Source organism: Maniola hyperantus, chromosome 15 (genome assembly GCF_902806685.2).
Source record: "Maniola hyperantus chromosome 15, iAphHyp1.2, whole genome shotgun sequence".
In the NCBI taxonomy this organism is placed as follows: domain Eukaryota; kingdom Metazoa; phylum Arthropoda; class Insecta; order Lepidoptera; family Nymphalidae; genus Maniola; species Maniola hyperantus.
The window spans coordinates 6292693-6310354 of NC_048550.1; the positions used below are offsets into that span (position 1 = coordinate 6292693).

Genomic DNA, 17662 nt, shown 5'->3' on the forward strand with positions numbered 1-17662 from the left:
TCGGAAACATTATTCAGATGCTGTCTACCTTGGCAAATAAAACGTCACGTATGTGTACCTTAATTAATGAAGCTCAATGTATTTTTATATGTATTAGTAAGAGTATTATGATTAACTCAAACTCATCAGGATGACTCAGGATCACTTTCTTGTCTGTCTCTCCGTCTGTCTGTTAAGAAACCTACAGGGTACTTCCCGTTGACCTAAAATCATGAAATTTGGTAGGTAGGTGGGTCTCATAGCTGGTATTTAGGGAAAAATCTGAAAACCTTGAATTTGTGGTTACATTACACAAAAAAATTTAAATTGTGGTTATAAACTAATAATTAGTATTTTCAATTTTCGAAGTTAGATAACTATATCAAGTGGGGTATCATATGAAAAGGCTTCACCTGTGCATTCTAAAACATATTTTTATTCATTTTTATGTATCATGGTTTTTGAATTATCGTGCAAAATGTCGAAAAAATACGACTAGAGTATTCGTTGCGCGAGCCTGACTCGCACTTGGCCGGTTTTTTTGACGTAGGTGGTAGGTAGATACTTATCTAACGATTTTAAGCTTATTTCGTGGTTTAAGTGGTTTCGTGGGTACTTGTAAAAGTTTATTCGAATAAAAAGATTTTTATTTTATTTTATTTTTATTTTTAGGCGTTTGTTTCATTGATACTATACAATGTTTAGATGTGATTCGTATCATAAGCGTAACAAAATTCTAATTTAGCGGCGAACTATAATAATGTATTTTTATTCAATGCTCATGATTCGTCCTCGAAATTTGCAATGTTTCCGGATTCAATCCGACGCGGTATAGGACGTTCGGTACAAGAATGTATAAGCGTTCAAGTACCTACTTATTTTGCTATTTACCAATCGATACAGACTTGACATGTTTTAATAATAAATTAATATGGTATAGAACTATAGACTATAGATCAATAAAATTTAACATAATTAAAACAAGTTTACTAGAATCTAGGCGCATATATTTAGCGCCGTCGCTGTTATTACAAGGTTTTGATAATATCTCATAATATAGCAAGACTCATCATGTACCTAATTACAATTTCGATTAATTTTATTATTATCATATACTGTAATTAAATCACCAATATTTGCGCATTTATACTAGACTTAGCAGACTGATACCCGTTGATACTTATTACCTATATGCTTAATTAAAATAACATACCTACTACATGGAATCATAGCTACCTACCTACCTAGGTGCTTCCCCATTGAAAAAAGCCACTGTAATGACGAGCGCTTTATGCAGAAGGAATCTATGTATAATAATAATTATTATTAAACTGTACCTAACCGGGCAATTTCTTTAGGTAGGTAGGTACATATATTTTTTTTAAAATTTCAATAGGAGGAAGCATTATTCTCATCGATTATTATCGGTAAAACAGTAGGTATCCTTTTGTCTGTCTGTCTGTGCAAGCTTTACGCTGATAGCTAAATAAACTGAATCTTTAGTTTACCTAGTAGGTATATTTTCATCAAAGTAAAATCACTGTTCTAGATAAATTGTTGTTATTGATTTATCCTATTGACTGTGACTGTACTAATCAAATGATAATGTCAAATGTTTCTTTACCCATCATAATCTAAATACTTAGTAACAGCACTCTTATTAACCACCTCAACAATGCATCCGACTTTTGTCCCTATTAAGGCAATAATTTTAAATTGTGGTAAATTAGCTCAATAGAAGAAGCGTTGTCTTCAACTTACTGAGGTTATTCTATAGATAATAGATATAATTAATACTTATTTCATGACAAATGTCCCGAGGATATCGAAATATCAAAATGTTTATCATGTCTTTTATACTAGAAATAAAAGTAAAAGTTTTAACAAGTAAGTAGGAATAACATGTTACAATGCTATACTAATAGGATAGATTTTCTCTCATACAATGCTAGGACAAATATTATTACGAGAATTTTTCGAGTTTTCCTTCATTAATATACTTGTCACGCGTCACCATGATTTATGACCTCTTAATTAACACGAAAGCGTAGAAGGCTGCTTACTAAAGTAATAACTTTCCAAGTAAAAAATATATTTTAAGCTTAGAGAAAATAAATAAATATGAATAAATTAATCTTATTTGGAAATTATTTCGTCTTGAGCTATAGGTACGTATGTTTAATGTTAGGTAGGTAGGTATATGAATGTATATGAATAATATTGTAAAACTTTTTAAATTTTTGTATTAAAAAATTGATGGCAACATTAATTTTTTCCAAGTTTCCCTGCTTCGTCGGGTTAATTGCCCGTCGTAACATTTCAGGGCGCAGCGTAGGGCGAGAAAATAGCTGTAAAGAAAGCCAATGTAAAACAAAGCAGAGTAGGGGCGGTGCGGTTGTCGTTCCCGATAGGTAGGTATTTTAGTTCGTTCTCACGTGAGGGGGCGAGTGGGTGAAGTGACCTGAATAAATTACGACCATTTGTTACATTTAAACGCTGTTGATGACTATAATATGCATACTACTCATAGCATTATTATTTTTGTACACGCTTACTAGCAGTACTTTAGCTCACTCGATTATAAAGCAATATTGAACTTCAAACTAGGTATAGTACGGCTGTGCGGGGCGTCCCCCCGCCTCATATCCCGGTTGGCATCACACACTGTCGCGAACTAAAGGTATTTCTATTCTAATTTTAGAACTTAGGAACTGATTTTATCGTTAATATCATATTAATCCATAAACCATTCAGTTTATCAATTCTACGTTCAAACCATCAAACCATCTTTTTATCAATATACCTACCAAGTCTGAGATACCCAGATTAAAAAGGGTAGATATATAAGTATTACAGCAATTATAAGTAAGTATGTATATTGTATACCTACACATTATTTATTATTGAGGAATTTTGGAAATATAATAGAATCGCGTGCTGTATGGTGCCGATTTGATATACTTAATAGTTTTCAGTGCCTTTATAATTAATAACTAATAATAATATAGCCTTCTTTTATTCTGCCGAATTGGAGCGCGCCATGTGACGCTATTTCTATGTGAACTAGCGCGTAATATTCGCATTTTGAAGATTAGATCACTAAATAGACTTGTGTAGTTAATTGTACGAATTATAACTTTAAAACAATCAACTTTATTTCCATTTTACACTGACTTTATAGCGTTTCAGTGTTCGATTTTCTACCAGCGATAGCAAGTTGTTGAAAGTCGTACAAACCTTGCGGATCGAGCCTATTTTAAGGGACATTGTTGCTCAGTTGCTCTAGTAATATTATGACAACTCTTTGGTTTGAACTATACCCATAGAGACGTAAGCTTTATTGAGTGTAATTTGGGTCAGATGACGGTACATTACACATAGTCATAGTATAAACGGGTTCACACGGCAACGGAACTTGGAATTGTAGCGTTTCACTAAGTAAATCACGACCTACATTTTTGTCACGCAGTTAAATCTCGTTGTTGACTGTTCTCAATTATCGTAAATATTCCAAGCCGATTTTGTTTTTGTTTTGTACCCGACACGGGAAGTTAAAAGGGATGTTTGTGTAGGGTTGTGTGTGCGTTTAAAGAACCGATATTCATCGGTTTCCTTGGCCATCAACAGACACAATTTTGCGACGGCATCGATGCTGCATCGCGTTTTGACGACTTTCCACGTTCGATCGCTGTATTGAAAACATGCGTTTTAGTGATTGTTTCGATGCTGCATCGCGTTTTAACTTTTAAAACGACTTTTTGCGTTCGATCGCTGTATTGAAAACGTGCGTTTTAGTGATTGTTTCGATGCTGCATCGCGTTTTAACTTTTAACGACTTTTTGCGTTCGATCGCTGTATTGAAAACGTGCGTTTTAGTGATTGTTTCTATGCTGCATCGCGTTTTAACTTTTAACGACTTTTTGCGTTCGATCGCTGTATTGAAAACGTGCGTTTTAGTGATTGTTTCGATGCTGCATCGCGTTTTAACGAATTTTTTGCGTTCGATCGCAGTAAATATTGAAATAAAAATAAAACTGACGTGATCGCTGTACGCAGAGTGAAATTCAATCACGGCACCGATCTGCCGAAATGCAACTAAATCGCCGCGCCGCTCACTGATGCTAAAAACATCGTGTCTGCTATGGCCCTTACTATTGCCTAATTACCTGCTAATTAAATTAATGAGGTGTAAGTTAGTTTCGTATTCTGCTAAGTTGTAACTAGTGTAATAGGTAGGTATTTCTAATGTTAGCTCAAAATATGTGAACATAACCTAATTTTAAATAGTAGGTATTATGGCGACGCCGCGCCGGCGAAACGTTGAGGTCCTGTTTATAAGACGTAAAATAATAACTATGTACCTATCTAAAATTATGAATGAACTCAAATCCACACTTCTGTGGTTATCGCGGTCAGTGTGTTACTTGTGTGTGGTCTTTAAGGTAAACCCGCACTGCGATTTTTCTGGCGGTTTATAATACTGAATCTTTTGTAGTGCGTAAACTTAGAGGTGTAATCGCGGCCTAATTTATAATATTAACACGCACTACAAATTTTTCTTACAATGTTTCCCATTTTTTATATATAGATACTTAGTTCACTGATAAAAACACTTGGTATCCACCAAGTGTTTTTGAAGCGACAGATTTTGAAGCGAAATTATTGTTGCGAGTATCGGCGGCTTCACACAACTTCTATTCTGTCGCAGAATTCTGTGAGGAAAATTGCACGGTGAAATTTCGCAGTGCATGTTTAGGTGATCTTATAACACTAACAGTACGTAAAATGATTCGGCCGCGGCTGGGGCATCGATGTGGACGACATCAATAGAGAACGGTGCTAACGTGTTGCAGTTTTACGGTGCACCCAAGTGCATGTCACTCGAATTTTCAGTAGGTTCATCTTGCGGCTAGTTCACTCAGTTGCGGCTAACTTGCCCCGAGCACGACAACGACAAGACTATGTATAATTTCCCCCTCGGGAATACCAATTCCGCGCACTATCAAATAATATGACAGTAGGCACTATGTATAGGTAAAATCGCCGTCCTTTGATAGCGCGCGGGGTTGGTATTCCCGCGTGGCGGGAATTTATTCATGCGAGATTTGCAGGTCTTGCGACCTTATGCGATACTACCCGACCACTGAAATTGACATATACATAGACGCTGTCTGTCTATATGTCCATCCGTCTGTCCTGTCTGTCAAGAAAACCTATAGGATACTTCCTGTTGACCTAGAACCATGAAATTTGGCAGGTAGCACAAGTAAAGGAGAAAATCCGAAAACCGTGAATTTGTGGCTACATCACAAAAAAGAAGTGTTCATCATAAACAAATAATTAGTATTTTTAATTTTCAAAGTAAGATAACTATTCCAAGTGGGGTATCATATGAAAGGGTAGGGTACCTGTACATTTTAAAACAGCTTTTTTTTTGCATTACAGTTTTTGATTTATCGTGCAAAGTGTCGAAAAAAATACTTGAATACGGAGTATACTTGAACTCGCCCTTAGCTGGTTTTATTAATTAATAAAAATTATGATTATTGTTTTATCTTTAGTGTTTTAAATTTTTTCTTAAATATCATTGTATCTTCATCATCACCATCATAATCGTCACCCGTTAGACGTCCACTGCCAGACTTCCACCACGCCATCCAGTCTTACGCCGCCTGAATCTTGCGGGGCTCCCTACGACTCGTTTGAAGTCGTCTCGTTTGTCTTATAACGGGCGCCCGGCGCGGCGGTCTTCCAACTCTGCGCTTTCCATTGTGACTTGTGAGGTTGCCATTCCAGCACCTTGGGCTTGGGACCCCAATATCTATCGACATTTCGAACTATATCTCCTGTCCATAAAATATATGATTGTGTAGTCAGTAAAAATCGATTTTACTTGATTCTTTCAAGAATCTAAAATCCATCCGAGAATAAAATCGTTCACCGTTGTTTAGCAGAGTAATGTAAAGGAAGCTATTTTCGTTGCGTGAAGGTCGATCCCAAGATTCAGTATTCATCGGTGTTGTATGTACGAACCCTCGGTAAGAATGTTCGCTGTATTTCACGGTCTGATGGTCCCATTATAATTTCACTTCTCTAATTGATTCCCTCGAGACAGTCTTTATACGTTTTTGCGTGCTCGAGTGCCTTACCTTTTTGCCAACATTTTCCTACGTTCATTATCCAAGGAAAATTGTTTCCAATTTTAATTACCTACATTACGATATAAGAAAAATAGTACAAGATACAAAACTTAAGCTACAATAAAAATCTACACTAATATTAAAAAGAGGCTAACTTTATAAATAAGTTTGGATGTAGGGGGTAATTGCTGGAACTAAATTACCCGATTCTGTTTTTTTTTCCACTGATAGACAACTAAGTTATCCTCTCTAATTTGTTACCTTTAAATTATATGTACCTACTAGCTGATGCCCGCGACTTCGTACGCGTGGATTTAGATTTTTTAAAAATCCCGTGGGAACTCTTTGATTTCCCAGGATAAAAGTAGTCTCTGTCACTCTCCAAGTATTTAACTATACCCATTAAAAAAATCACGTCGATCCGTTGCTCTGTTGCGACGTGATTGAAGGACAAACCAACAAATCAATAAACAAACACACTTTCACATTTATAATACTATGGGTATTGGTACTGATTATACGCAGACGAAGCACGGTAAAAAGCAACCGGTATTATACTTTTATAGATTGAAGGAAAATAACCCAAAGATAAATCGAAGACTAAACTGGCAGGTAGATTTTTTTTTCTTTTCTTCTAAAAAGAATATTAGCCATGTTAAACGACTAATATTCCCCTTTCCTCTCCAACTAAGCGTCAGGATTGTGCTAGGAGTAGGTACGACAATAGTGCAACGGGCGGGGTTTGAACCGTCGACCTTTCGGTTTTCAGTCCACTCTTTTACCCGTTGAGCTATTGAGGCTCTAAACGGCGTATATCAAGACACACGGCAGTGTGTCAAAAGCTAGATAGATTTTCTTTTATTATTTTATGTTCAATGTACGTTAACATTTAACTAGATGATGCCCGCGACATCATACAGCCACAAATACTTCCCTTATCTGTGATACCTACGCTTGAATTTAGGTTTTTAAAATCCTGTGCGTATATCTTAATTTTCCGGAGTAAAAAGTAGCCTACGTCTATGTACAATGTACGTCTCCGAGATGCAAGTTATCTCCATAATAATTTCCTCAAATAAGTAAAGCGCATGGGCCGTGAAAATGTAACGGAGAGACAGGCAAGCCAGACACAGTTTTGCATTTATAATATTAGTATGGTAATAATTTATTACCTAGATACTTTTAATGTTGTTAGGCATAATGGTCTACGTGAGTAAACCGGCATATCACGTTGATTATATTATGTTGATCCACGTTGGTATACCTATTACCTACCTATCATAATTGACTGTTGACGTAAAAATAAATTCTTGATGCGAATTTGCATCAGATAGGTACGTGAGCAAAGAATAATAATTAACATAACGTGATTCAATCGTTCAATGCAGATATCGTTTTTAAGAAATCGTATGTTGAGGAAAACGTCACGTTTTGTGCTTTCACGAATTCGTCTGGCTGGATTTTGGTATTTTAAAATCCCTTTGGTCTGTTGTTTTGTTATTCTACATTATAACAAAAAAATATTCGAAAACTTATTAAAAACTTATAGTGAACACCAAATGCCTATCTTTACTAATATTATAAATGCGAAAGTTTATCTGTCGGTGTGACTGCTAGCTTTCCACGGCCGTTCTAAATTCTTCTGTTTTTTACCGATCTTAACGAGTATAGAGATAGCTTGCATCCCCGGGACAAACATAGGCTACTTTTTATGTTGGAAAATCAAAGAGCTCCCATGGGATTTTAAAAATAAACTTAATCCTGGGTCGCGGGCATCATCTAGTACCTACCTACCTATAATTTAAGTATTATGTGTCTATGTGATAGTGTGAAATAAGCTTACATTAAAAGCATTTTGATAAAAAGCACGAATTATTAGCTATCGCGGATCGTTACTTTATTGATTAATCCACTTAGCCTGTACAGTGTATTTTTTTACATACCTAGGTACCTACGTTATTGATTGACCCGATATTTCCATGTCGCGACTGATATGACCTCCATAATTATCAACTGACATAGCTGGTACTGTATACTGGTATTGGATTTGTTCAACATAATTTATTAATAGGTAGAAATGTAAATACCTATATAAAACAAACAATACTTCGGTAGTAGTCCAGTCAATTAAGTTAAAAAAATAGTGGTAAGGTTACATTAATTAGCACAGAGCTGAAAATTTGTACGAATGTTTGAAACATCATTATATAAATGAAATGTGAAAAGTCCCCGTCGATGCGACATTTGCAAACGGTAAGTTTTATCATAAAAATAATATGTTCAAGATGACGTCGGCTAAGAAAAGATTTTTGAAAATTCTGGTTGAATTTTCAAAAGGGGGTAAAATAGGGGTTTGACATTTGTGTAATCCACGCGGACGAGGTCGCGGGGATAAGCTAGTATTCCATAAGATACCTAATGTACAAACCTTTTTACAGGCGGGCAGTAACCAGCAGTTTTCGAGAACAACGAAAATTGCGTACAAACTCTTGAATTTCTATTTTCAGTCAGATAATTGTTTATTTATAATGCCTCAATGTCTCCCAAATATCGATATACGTCACTGACCGTAATAGAATGACCTAAATGTCAACTTACGATATATATCCGTATACCTACTGAAGTCATTAACACCGCCCTAAAATAGATTTCAGCTCTAGGAGAGTTTGGAGATATATTACGTGTGAGTCTGATGTATGTATATTGTATATATCCGTTGGTAGGTATTCTATTTTCTACCTACACGGAAACGTATTAGTAATGAAACGCAACAGTAATTAATGCAAATGATATTCTTATGTACATAATTTGTATTGTTGTTTACAGGAGTAGGTACCTCCTTAATGTTTTGAGATAATCGTATAGGTAAGTACCTAATAGAGATCATTGGTCTGTCAGTTCCAAGCTAACTAAGCTCCTTGACTTGTAAACAAATTATAAATAGAGCAAAGGGTCTTCAATGAAATAAGTTATTGCAACTTGGAAGGCTATTATTATTATTATTATTATTATTATTTATTTATTATTTAATTAGAACGGCCATACGGCTATATAATTTGAAAACTATAAAATATATTGTACAATAACTTTGATATTTGAATAAGTATTATGCTTTTTCCCCATCAAATAGAAAAACGATTGGATTAATAATAACTTCCTTCGTAAACTGTAAAATAAACATTGTTGATTTAGCCACTCGGTGTTTACAGATTTTGCAAAAATTACTTACTTGCTAATACTAGCTAGGTATATTTTGTAAAATTGACTGTTTTTTGGAAACGTAAGATAGCCAAAAGCTAAGAGTGGTGGACCAAAAAGATAAACTTCAACAATCCCTCTTTACCATTTTGTAATTTCTCCCTTTATAGGCTTTATAGCTACAGGTTTACCTATACAATCATGTTTCCTTTGAAGATTTGTATTACAGCGCCATCAAATATTTGTGTACATATTATAAAGACTGTTATTATGATTAAATTAGGTACGTTTTTCCCAGATCTCTTCATGAAAAGGTATTCATAAAGATGATATAATTTTTATAATCTCTTTATATTTGCTTACCTCGATAGCAAATAAGTAGGTATTTCAATCATAACAAGATTATCATAGACTAACTAATTAGGTTATATTATTCATCAACATGATTAACCCATCGCCGACTCACTACAGAGCGCGGGTCTCCTTTCAGAGTGAGAAGGGTTTTGGCCATAGTCTACCACGCTGGCCAAGTGCGGATTGGCAGACTTCACACATGAGAACATTATGGAGAACTCTCAGGCATGCCGATTTGTATTTTTTGTTTTTCTTTTAAAAGAATATTAGCCAAGTTAATTTCTGACCAATATTCCCCTTTCCCCTCCAATTAAGCGTAAAGCTTGTGCTAGGAGTAGGTACGACAATAGTGCAACGGGTGGGATTTGAACCGGCGACCTTTCGGTTTTCAGTCCGCTCCTTTAACCGTTGACCTATCGAGGCTATCGAGGCTATAGCTTTCCTCACGATGTTTTCCTTCACCCTTAAAGGAACTGATATTTTAATTACTTAAAAAGTACATAACTCCGAAAAGTTAAAGGAGCCCGGGATCGAACCCCCGATCTCCGATTGGAATGCGGACGTCCTAACCGCTAGGTTACCACAGCTTTTTAGTTATATTATTGAAGTAAGACCTGTCGCTATTGGTAGGGATTTCTATTCTATTTTGGAAAACACACTAAATAAAACAATGTAGTGATTTTAGTAGGTATTACATATTGTTATCCGTGAGTAATAAATTTTGTAGTTGTTAGAGATAACCAGAATACCTAAATCCAACAAAAAGTTATTTCTACCAGGTCTGTTAAAATGATGAATAATATTAAAAAATATATAATTTTTATGATAGTGTTTTACTTCAAGTTTCTACCCCTATTATGAATGCGAAAGCATCGATGTTGCGAAAGGGTTTGTTGGTTTGCCCTTCAACGGAGCTACGGATCGACGTGACTTTTTGCATTGGTATAGGTACAGTGAAAACCTGGATTAAAAACCTTTTCATCCCGAAAAATCAAAGAGATCCCACGGGATTTTTTAAAATCTAAATCCACGCAGACGAAGTCGCGAGCATCAGCTAGTATAATATAAAAATATAATACTAGATGGCATTAACAGCCGCTTGAGTACCTACTGAATGAATACTGATCATATCTAAAATTTCGGCACTACGCAGTAATGGTGAGATCTATAGAGCGCACTCTGACTTAACTTAGACTTAAAACAGAGTTAAAACGAGACAGAGCTATATCTCTCACTTAAATCTAACGCTTAGATCTCAGCCTCAGCCAGTGAACCGTGGTCCGCGGTCTAGTGCGGGTCAAAGGTATACTGCAAAATATTAAGCTTTCATCAATCATTGCTAATGGCTACAGGCTAAACCATTGCTATAAAGGACACCCTATGTTACTTATAAATGGCGACACTGACACGTAAACCAACCGACCGTGACAAACCAATAGATATACCCAATGTCACGAACAAAGCTAAAAACAGTATATAGAGTATAAGTCTATAATAGAGTAATTATGGCGAAAATTTACATAATTAGCAAAACTTGCGTTCTTCAAAATAACCCAATTCGGTTTCATTGTATTTGGAACTAGACTAAATCTAGAATATTCTGCGATAATAGATCGCTTTGCGAGGATACCTAATTGCTGAAACCATTACAGGTATATTAGTTACGTACATAATACATTAAAAGATTGAATAGGCTACCCTTGGTTTAACATTACTTTATGAAAAATCAAATAATGGAAGTTTTAGAGAAAACCAATCAACCGTTTGGCAAATATTTTCGTAAGATCAATATTGAACGCATGTATTTTTAACCCGTGTACCGATCTAAATAAGCTATATCAATAGAAGGATATTCGGAGCGATGTGTTGTTGTACTTAATTGAATTAGCGACCCGTGAGGTGATACGTAGGTACCAAGGTATAGGATACCTACAATGAACCTATGTACATATATTAGAGAGTGAGATACCTATATGTAGCATCATGTTTATTGTGTCGGTAGGTAGGTACGTGATTATAGCCACATCCAGACCAAATTAGTATCAAGCAATACATTCTATCCTACCAAAACGTTATAAAATCAATACATGTCTGAGGTTCAATTTCAATTAAAAAGGACAATTATTATCGAAAAATATGTAAAATATTTTTGATACCTTATACCTTACCTTATCAAACAGGTGGTAGGTATATCTCCTTCACTTTACATTATCTTTTATTGAAATAATTCATTGAATTTATTATTAATTAAAAATAAGAAATTGAACGATAATATTATGCACTGCAAAAGCGAAAACAATAATGTAACCATGAATCGCTGAAGATGGCTCATATAAAATAGGTGTTTAATTAAAGTAATTTATTTTTACAATATTGCGTAACGCACTTCATATTCAATTCGTAACTATTACACAATATCGCATGAAATTGCTTATTAGGTACCTACCTACTTATATTTATATCTAGGTACTTGTATTAATCTGATGTTATTGCATGAGGATATCATAAAGTAATTTTCCTTATATTTACGCCTAGATTATGAACTCTACCTTTTTATAATGGGATTTACCTATATTATATTCAGGTTTCTGTTGATTACAATAAAATCATTAAATACTCGTCATAGGGATTTTGAATCTAAAACTGAGTGTCGAACTTTATATCCTTAGATTATTTTCCACGATAAGTAAAATTGCATTTTATTGTGAAAGATAGGTTTCTTTATGGTTCCGAATATCAAAAGGAAAAAAGGAACCCTTATATGACCACTTCGTTGTCTGTCTGTCCGTCTTTCGTTAATGTCAAGAAAACTTATAGAGTACTTCCCGTTGACCTAGAATCGTGAAATTTGGGAGGTAAGTAGCACAAGTAAAGGAATAAATCCGGTAACCGTGAATTTACATTACTAAAAAAATTATAATGTGTTTTCAAAGTAAGATAACTATATAAAGTGGGGTATCATAATATGAAAAGGCTTTATTTTTGTGCATAATAGTTTTTGATTTATCGTGCAAAATGTCGGCAAAACTTGGTGCGCGAGTCTGACTCGCACTTGGCCGGTTTTTTTTAAATTTATCGACTAGCGCTTAGCCACAATCAGACTTGCAGGCAAATGATGATGCAACCTAAGATGGAGTGCGCTTGCCTAGAAGATGCCTATTTTCTTTTGACTTGAAGGTACTCATATTTAAAGAGTGGAGGGGAAAACTGATGCCGGAAAACCGGTGCCGAAAAAATCCATATCATAGCGGTTCAAATTAGAAACGAGGAGGCAAATTGCTTCGTATGTGTCGGTGGAATTTCGACTACGTACGGTTGCAGACCTTGACGATGCCTTGCGGTACTTTATAGTAGAAAGGTGAAGAAGGAACAAGGTTAAAAAGTTCTTGGTCACACTCTCCGTAATATAAATAGGTGATAGCTTCGATAGAATTGCTCTGTCATCAGCCTACTTCTAAAGGCTTTTATGATTTCTTTATCAAGAAAAGCTTTCAATCTATCAAATACGTCTCTATTATCCCATTAAATAGGTATCTGTATTTTCCACTTCCACTAAGAAGAAACAAGGTCACTGACATACGCCAAACCATTAGCAAGCTGAAATGACACTGGAAACTGGGCAGGCCATGCTTGTCGTAGACGATGGCCGTTGACGCCGAAAGTCCTAAAATGAAGGCCGTGTGGTTAGAAGTTAGAATAGGGTTGGGTGGCCTCTAGCACAATAGAAAGAGGGTAGCGGGAAAGGGCTGGACGAGGAAGGACCGGATGTAGTGGCGCTCCTAAGGCAAGGACGTCTACACAGGCTGACAATGATAATTAATGTCATTCCAAATTCCACCGATGGTTTAATAAAACCATTCAAGCAATTAACCATTTAACCTCAACCATTTGCACCATTTAAATTTAAATCTAGCTCAAGCTAAATGATATACCTACTTATTAGACTGTTTCATATTAGTATATACAATTATACATATATAGTACCTAGATACCTACACATGTTGCGCTTCAGTTTAAGACCAAGTTCAAGTTAGTTCAAACATCAAACTAGGTTATTCGAATGACTACTTATAATTGTATTGTTGACACCGCAAATGAATATTGTATAATAAATAATAATATGTTTCGCCATTAAAATCTATTGCATCTTTTCGTTTTCTTCGTGCCTCCGAACTTTGAACCCACAAAGGCATTCAGCCTACATATTTCCATATCATTTAGCTAGTGAGGCTTCAAACCAGGTTAAGTAATGTAAGTGTTTTATAAAGGCAATAAGTAAGGTGGACATAATATTTCTATACATTATAATATTACGTAGTTACTCAGAAGTGTCGGTGTGCTTGGTCGCGTAGCACCTGCCTACGTCACAACTGGAGTTACGACTTTTTGCCCAATAATTATTATAAGCCGGCTGACTGAGCCATTGCCACCACACGTACAATACCCCGCACCAACGTCGGACGCGGTGTGAAACTTATCAATACAATTATTAACTGATAACATACGATTTGAGTGCTTCCATTTGACGTCATCATAAAACTAATTAATTAGCCTTACCTGTGATATTTTACAGTTTCTTTTTATAGTGTTTGTGATTTGTGCCAGCTTCATTTGGATTTTGTAGGACCTACAAAACTTGGCAGGTAGGTCGATAAGCAAATGAATAGTAACTAGAAAACAAAAACAAACATACATACGTACATATTATAATATACGCATTACCCATATATGTAGGTAGTTACAATAGATATATTTCTTTAAATCTACGGTTGTAGAGTGGTCTAAAAGTTTATGCTTTGCTATTTTCCCTTTCTCATGAAGTTTCTTACGTACCTTTCTTCTATAAATTACCTTGTTTTAAAAAATAAAGTGCCTTGCGTACTACTGAATTAAATGTTTAAGTACCAATTTTCCATAAAATGGGTTCACAAATAAGAACCCATCCCGTGGCCATCTTCATGACCAGACTTGACCAGAACACAATTTTACAGTATACTGTTGTCTTCCTTTTAATTCTACCTCTAAACAACAAAAAATATTTTAAATATATGTGTGACGGCTGAACTCACGTATTAGTCGGAGTATGCCCGACTAGTTTCGAACCCTTCCTTCCATCCGTTCGTCCGTGGGGTCCGTTTTCAATGTTCCTCTGCTTGCGACGCGGCGGCGCAGCATCCCCTTTACGCTGACCGTCCGCCGGATGTTAGTTAGCTAACTAAAATCCAAAAAATTTAATTTTGTTTAAATAATTTTTAAAGAAACGAAACCGTATTTATTTTGGAAAAATACAAAACGATCAACGACTCAGAAACAGGCCATTTTCACCATTCACCCACCATATTATAAGGGATCATTTGATTTGATAATCGTGAAGTTACCGGACACCATCCATCCATACTTCCATAACTCATATTATAAATGCGAAAGTGTGTCTGTCTGCTATCCTTTCACGACTCATCCGAGTTCAACCGATTTTGATATTTAGGTATAGAGATAGCTTGCATCCCGGGGAAGGACATTGGCTACTTTTTATCCCGGAAAATCAAAGAGTTCCCGCGGGATTTTTAAAAACCGAAATCCACGCGAACGAAGTCGCGGGCATCATTTAGTTTCCAATAATTGTTTTCCGCATATCGGAACTCACCGCGGTCTTTTGAAAAACCGATGAGATCCATTACAAGTAACGAGAAACCTAATGTGACTCATTCATCTTATTACAATAAAATATAAAAATTTGAGGAAAACCCATCGATCAAAAACATATTGCCCACTATATTATTTGCGCGCATTAGATTTTTAAAACACGCCGTGGAAACTTTGTTTTCATAATTAAAAAAATATTACTATAGTAATATACGCCAGTTTTTGGGATGCATTACCTATGTAAGTAGTTTAAGGCGTCAAAGAAGTACTTACTGGACAAACTGGTAGGTAGGTACATTGTTATACTTTAAATATTCCAGTATTTAGTGTGAATATAATATTCAGTTTGTATTAATTTATATTTTTTAACTCAGCGTAAGTATTTGGTAATCTTCAATAAAATATGCGTCTTGTCTTTTCAATATTTACTCAATAATAATTTTTATCATTCAATTCAGTCTCTTTCAATTAATTTGTTTGGACAGATTGTACATTATTTTACTAGCTGATGCCCTAGGCTTCGCCCGCGTGGATTTAGGTTTTTAAAAATCCGGTGGGAACTTTTGATTTTTCAAATAACCATAAATATGAGCTTAATATAAGGTAGTTATTTTGAAATTACAGACAGACTTAATTTAATTTAATTGAACTGACACTTCAATTTTATTTATTAAAAATATAGAAGTATAGATTAGTATAGAAGTATATTTACACGTTTACTTGCGTTTGCACTCTGCTCCGTGGCTGCTTTTGTTTGTACGTATAGTATTTTTAAAAGAAAAGATTTTTTCTGATGTCTGTAAGTACCTAAAAAATAGCATCGAATGCAACGACCTTAATTAAGGCTTTAATCTCTAGAAATCAGTCCATCCGAATTGCGTCCAAATCCCGACTCGACACAATAGCACCGAAACAAAGTAGATATTGTCACAAATGGTGTACCGTTAACAATGAAATATCAAAACAAAAGGCGGTATGTTACGCAATTTTCCGTTGTTGTTTGTGCAACGGTCGGTACCAGCTGATAAAGCACGAAACTAGTAACTAATGCGGTATAGTGTGTGCCTCAACGTCATCATCCTTTCATTCACTAGAAACGCAACAAACCTCTAGACTTCCCCTGGAGTCAGTTACCACATAGTCACTTTTTTCTTGGAAAAAACTACAACGTTCTCCGCTAGTAAAAGATAATGCGGATCGCACATCAGTTTTATTCAGCCATGACGCTCGCATTGAATTTTTCATACAAAACTCGAAATACGAATTAGCCGAAAAAATGCAAATAGGTACGTTAAATAGGTATGTTATCAACACGCATTTCAGTACTAATCTTTTATGAATAATTACAGAATGAGCTTACGGACACAAAAAGTGACCGTGAAAATATCAGCTCAACCATATTATTGGGCGTATATTTGTGATTTAGGCTATGTATACTTCCACACTCATCTGAATAAGGCAAGTTTTAGAATAAAAATAGAACGATTTTGATTGAAAAAAACTTTTACAAGTTCTTTGAATTGTCAAATAGGTACGTCTACCAATCCAACGTTTGAGCAATTTGTACTTTTTCTGGAGCAGATGGGAACAGAAAAATCTGACGGAAAAATTACTTTATTCAAAGTCATTTTTTCTGCCAGATTATGGTGTGTGTATGTTACTACGTATCTTTTCACAAAAATGAAATAGGTATTTAAGCCTCTAATAATGCCTACTAATTAAATTCTCATCTTCGATGCTACGTAGGTATAAGTAGCCGCTACCAGAGATATAATTTATTACAAGTACTTGAAATAAATTATCTCTGCCACTACCTAGTTAGTAAGTGATGTTTTTTCTGTAACTATAGTTTAATAAAGCAAACTGTAATTCTCATCTGGGAGTCGGGAATACCTATGATCTATCTAGATTTTTGACCACGTAACTCTCCCGTTGCCAATATTTTAAAACAGACGAGATAAATCAAGCAACAGGTGGCTCGCTATTCTGTCTACATACCGAATACCTATATTCTATTCTCTACACATCAGCTGAATGAACTAGGTAACTTACAATTAAAGTATCTTGCCTAAATGAATTGTACTCAATCTTTTTTTTATTCATTATAGGTAAAAGCTTGACCACAATCACACCTGATGGAAAGTAATGATGTGGCCTAAGATGGGTCGCGTTTACCTAGAGGATGCCTATTCACTCTTGTTTTCCATCCAAATCAATACTTTCACCTGTAAACCATATCTATATGATAGCATCCACAAATGTAAAATGAAAATTTTTGCCTACTATAATAAATTGCATTGTAGTCGAGATCGAGTCCGTAAGACAAATAAGATTTGCAAGTACTTACT

The 17662-nt window shown here is 35.3% G+C and overlaps 1 protein-coding gene across 6 annotated transcripts in view; it reads left to right on the forward strand.

The window, feature by feature from the left end:
• Window positions 1–17662, forward strand: part of LOC117988904 (uncharacterized) — a 65794-nt gene that overhangs the window by 29684 nt on the left and 18448 nt on the right. Inside the window, exon 1 of one of the 6 annotated variants that reach the window (XM_034976184.2) lies at window positions 14108–14314. The exons of the other annotated variants lie outside the window; for them this stretch is intronic. The gene's annotated coding sequence lies outside the window, so the exon portion shown is untranslated. Of the gene's footprint in view, window positions 1–14107; window positions 14315–17662 lie in introns of those variants that run through there. 6 annotated transcript variants of the gene reach the window in all.